The sequence below is a fragment of the Chelonia mydas genome, chromosome 5, assembly GCF_015237465.2.
Source record: "Chelonia mydas isolate rCheMyd1 chromosome 5, rCheMyd1.pri.v2, whole genome shotgun sequence".
Lineage (NCBI taxonomy): Eukaryota > Metazoa > Chordata > Testudines > Cheloniidae > Chelonia > Chelonia mydas.
The window spans coordinates 4808484-4813700 of record NC_051245.2 but is presented as its reverse complement, the minus strand read 5'-3'; the positions used below and the strand labels follow the sequence as shown (position 1 = coordinate 4813700).

Below are 5217 nucleotides of genomic sequence, written 5' to 3'. Positions count from 1 at the left end.
GAATGTGACAGCCTCTCCCACTCACCAGCCCTGCTTGCATCACTGGTGATGTCACAGTAAATGAGCAGGGAGACTTCATCACCTCCACAGTCAACGCCTCTGCACTTGCTCCAAGTTCCAACCTATATGTAACATGCTCTTCTGCTATTAACACGAGGAACCAGAAAATCCACATGCCTTTTCCCAATGGTTGCCACGTTCTCCAGTGGCATTCTGTTCCGGGGGACACCATTTTGCTGTATGTCTTCTGCTCCCTTGTCCAAGCAGGAGCCATGCTATCTTATTAAGGTTATTTGGTACATGCCAGCAATGTTCTTGGTCCCACTCCAGGCATAAATGAAAACGTCTCTTGCACTAAGAAGCTTGCAATGTAAGGGCCTGATTATGCAAACTTCTCTGCGTGGGTGGAGCCTGCATCCATGTGAGCAGGTTGCAGGATCGGGGCCTTAGGGTATGTTTACCCTGCAATGTAAGCCCAGAGTTAAGAGAACTCGAGTTAGCAGACCTGGGTTTGTTAACCTAGGGCTTGAATGTCTACACTCATCTGTAACTCCAGGTTAGGAATTGTTGAACCCTGGGTCCCAACCTGGAGGTTCAGCATCTGCCCTGCATTATGCAGGCCTGAGTCCAACCACCCATATCCCAGACTTCCTAGCGCCTTCCTAAAATACTTCCCACCACAGCCCGGGCTCCCTGGGTGGCTCTTATCATGGCCCAGCTCCGGGTTCCAGTGTGGCCAGGGGTCGGGGCCATGGGGGAAGAGGAGGAGCAGGAGGAGGCATGACAGAGGAGGGTGGGGCTCCTGCATGTGTCCTGTTTTTGCATTTTGAAAAGGCGGTCACCCAAGGGCCCACACTGCACCCAGGCAGTGGGCAGACCGCTATGTTATTTGAGTTAGCAACCGCAGGTCTTGATGTTAAAGATCCCCAAAGCATGGGTGCACCCCCTGGCCGGCCCACCCTCCCTTCTCCGAGGCCTGGAGACACTCTGGGGTGACACCCCCATTTTACGTCCCTGTGCTGCTTGTGGGATCCTGAATCGCTGGAGAGGAGGGGCTGGGATGATCGAAGGGAGCTTCTGGTTATCTGGGGGTCATTTAGTTATCACTGTTTATCCCTGGTTCCTTCCTAGTCCCCTTTATATTTAGCCCTATCCTTTCCCCTTGTAGACGGACTGGTCTCTGCTTGCCATGTGCAGGTGCTGGGTTCCTTTCAGATTGTTAGATGCGGCCCATTGTCTTCAACAGAGCAACGCTGATTGAGGCCAGCTGAGGATCTGGCCCCGTGGGTTTACACTGTTGGTGAAATTCACCCCTTTGCAGAGGGCCAGTGCATGGTGTCTGCATCACACAAGTCCACGCTTAAGTGGTGCATAGCCCTTGTGCTGGCTGTGTGCACAGAGGCGAATTTCACCCATGCTGAGGCGGGTCTCACAGAGATGGGTGGGTGAGCTGGGGAATTCAGCGGGTTGCTGTTGGTGATATTCGGGAGGGAGATGTCACCTCGCCACAGTCAGGTGGGGTTTGGAATGGGTCTGCGGTGACTAAAACCAGAATGTGCTAAATAGGGGTAAAAGGAGGTGGTTGTGTTGGCTGGTTTGGAGGATGTATGTGCTTTGCAGCGTCCCGGGGAAGAACGGATGCCCAAGTTACCCACTGCCCAAGGGAGAAAGCAGGCATTGAGCTCAGGAACTGCATATGTGCACAGGGCGCCGAGCTGTTGCTTGTGTTGATGTCTGGCCCTGGGAGGGGCAAAGGAAGGGGCTGAGCCAATGAGCTGATAAGTGGGGCAAGGTGCAGAAGCTATAAAACGTCTGCAGAAAGAAAAGGAGTACTTGTGACACCTTAGAGACTAACAAACCTATAAAATGTCTCAGATTAACAAGAAACACTGGAGTTGTGAGACCAAGAGCCAGGCCAGAAACGGAACGGGAGACCAGACGAGACGGAGATTAGTGGGAACCAGCATGAGCCACTGACTGAGCTGGGAATCTGAATGGGGCAAGTAAGTGAATGTGCTGTAGTTATCCAGGGGGTAAGAGCAGAAGCTGCTACAAGAGAGGTGGGGCCCCATGTCCTCAGGCCAGCCAGCCGGAGGTCCCCAGGCTGAGAGGGTCTTGCCAGGGCTAAAATGGCTATGAGCATTTCCAAGGCCATTGCTGGAGGCAGCCATCTTGCTAGAATAGCGATGTGTCTTCCTTGGGTCGATGGGGAGGTGTGATGGAGGCCTTACGTTCCTACTGATGACACCAGCAATGTCAGTGTCATGATAAGGGCGGAGTATGGAGGAGCTGGAGGGTTGAGGGGTCTGGTTGTAACATACAGCGCCTTTCCCCTCCGGGGGTCCAATCCGAGTGAGCAGCAGAGTGTGGAGGAGGCCACTCACAAGGTATCAACCACCGAGCGATGAGCATTTCTAAGGGGAAGAAGGGATTAAAAACAGAACTAGTCAGAGCCAACAGCCACTCTGAACCCAAACTCCCTCAGGGGACACAGAAGGCCACCAGCTATGTCCAGCTGGTTCTCTCCTGCTCCATCTGCCGGGCTCTCTTCCCTCCTCGGCACGCCCGGATGGGGTTCTCCACCTGAGGGAAGGACTCTGGGGTCTTCTAACCATGAGGGGCCTTTGGAGTCTCACATGGACAGCCACCATGTGCCAGAGCCCTCCTCTGCGTCCTCTCAGCGAGTCCTGCCGTTAGCTATAGCCCTTAGAGTATCAATGATCAGAAACAGATTAGACAAGTAATAGCCAGGTGCCGTTTATGGTGTCTTGTACAACGTGGCGGATGATTATGTGATTTGGAACAGATAATTGGGTGACTGATTCATGAAAAACAAATCAGTGGCCTGCAGGAGTCCTGGCTGGCCGTCTGTCACCAGGGCAGGGTGACTCCACGGCTCAGTGAAGGACGGCCAACATTAGGTCACGTACCCAGTGCTCAAATGGTGGCTGACGATCCTTCTAACATCCAAACAAACATGGCGTGGTGGTACCTTGGGAGGAGGCACTGAAGGGCACAGCTGGACATGGACCCCGACCTAAACACTGTCCCCCATATAACTGTGTCTTAAGATGAACCATCCGATGGCCAAGGCCTGAGGCTGCGGCCAGGGGGAGTTTTGCCTGCCTGGGTCCTGCAGGAGTGGGCACTTGTTGATGGCGTTGAGTTGACATTAGGTCTCTCAGATGCACAACCCTCTCTGCCCAATTAACAGTCTGTTTCCTTAGGATGGCAACATGCCCGAAGCCATGGCCGGTTGCTGCATTCGGGAGTACCGAGTTGCGAGGCGGCGAGGAGCTTGTTTGTGGCCGGCAGGCGCGAGCATGTCCCTAAGAGCTACCCTGCGTATGCTGACGCTCCCACGGGCTCACCTGCTCCTCCTGGGTGTGCGCCTCGCGCTGTTCCTGAGCTCCGGCTCCCTCCTCCTTTCTCTGCTGGCTGCCCCTGTCCTCTTAGCTGCAGGCTGGCTTCTGATGGACTCTTACTATGTTCAGTACATAAAGCGGTGTCTCAGGGAGGACCTGTGGGACATACAGAAAACCTACATGGAGAGGGAAGATTCCCATTTCTGGGTGGCTGAGTCTGAAGGGGAAGTGGTGACCATTGTATCTGCCAAGCCCCCTCCCGTTATATAGATGGCGACTGCACGCTGGAACTGGCACGGCTGTCGGTCAGACGGAGCCATCGGAACCGGGGCATTGCCAGAGCTCTGTCCAGGACAGACCTTAGCTTCGCCCAGCAGCGTGGCTACAAGGCGGTGATCCTGGATGTTAGCACGGTGAATCTGGCGGGCCAGAGGCTGTACCGGAGCCTGGGGTTCACAGAGATCTACCTTTTCTCTTCCAAAAAGCTAGTGGGAAAGATATGCGAGGATATTACTCTTTGTTATAGATATGACATCCCAGCAGGGAGCAGCTGAGTCAATGCGGGGTCAGGTGGACGTATGCCGGAGAACGTCACTTATTCAAGATTCACTTTAGAAAAGTGTGTGTGTGTGTGTGTAGTGTGGGAAATCTGGATTTTTGCAGGGGTAGATTTCATCTTTATGCCAACAAATTTATTCATCTGGCTCTATGAATCCATCGCTGCAGCATCTGAGCACCTCCCTGGCCTCTGTGGGTTCATCCTCCCAGGCCCCCCCATGTGCCAAGGAAATTCTGTCATCCCCATGGGACAAATGAAGACTGGGAGGCCCGGTGATACCACAGTGAGGAGAATGGGATATCACCTCTACAAAATAGAGATTAAGTGACGAGGGTGTGCAAGAAATCAGTGGCATGGCTAGGAATCCAAACCCAGATCTCCTGAGCCGCAGTTCAGTGCCATAATCTTATTGTCCCATTGTTTCTTTGTACTCCCCCATCTGTCAGCCCGTGTCCATCTGTTGTCTTGTGTTTTAGACTGTGAACTCTTTGGGACAGAGACCGTCTTTTTGTTGTATGTTTGTACAGCACCTAGCGCAAGGGGGTGCTGGCCTCCTGAGTGCTACGCTACCACAACTAACTATTCAGAATAAGCAAGCACACCACCAGCCTTCCTCCATCTGAGACTCCTTCTTGCTGCTGACCGGCAGGAGGGTGGGAGCGGCACCTAAACAGAGGGTGGGCTGGGAGGAATGGTGGGGCAGGCTGCAGCGTCAGTAGGAACATTGCACTCTTGTGCTGAGATCTTCAGTGGCTGATGAAGGGGTTAACAGCCGTCCAGGAATTGCAGGAAATGGAGAAAATCTCTGCTGATCTGAAACAGTTTGTGCTTCAATCTGCACTGGATATACTGCAAACAGGCCCCCGGGGAGCAGATTTCAGAGTTAATACATTCCTGACACACTCAGCAAGGAAAATGGCTGATTGAAGACTTCAGTTAATTCAGGCTGCATTGATTTCCCACCTGAATGATCATCTCCTCTCTAACCTTAGGATCAAGGCGTTGGGGGGGAAGTATGCACCTGGGGGAGGACGGCACTGGGACACAGATGCTTTTTGTGTTTTTGTTACCTTTTCCTTCCACGTATACATGTCAGGTGGAGGGTCTGGGGCTCTCCACAGTGGTCCAGGCTCCCTGGGCAGCTCTTACCAGGGCCCTGCTCTGGCTTCTGGCCTGGCCAGGGGGCGGGACCTTGGGGAGAAGAGGAGGAGCAGGGGGCGGGGCCTCGGGGGAAGAGGAGGAGCTGCGCACTTCTACACAGGTTCTCACGCTCCTGTGGGGGCCTGCAAATTG

At 53.7% G+C, this 5217-nt stretch overlaps 1 pseudogene; it reads left to right on the top strand.

The window, feature by feature from the left end:
* The first annotated feature begins 3323 nt into the window (after window positions 1-3323).
* LOC102930290 lies at window positions 3324-3919 on the top strand (annotated as a pseudogene).
* The last annotated feature ends 1298 nt before the right edge of the window (window positions 3920-5217 follow it).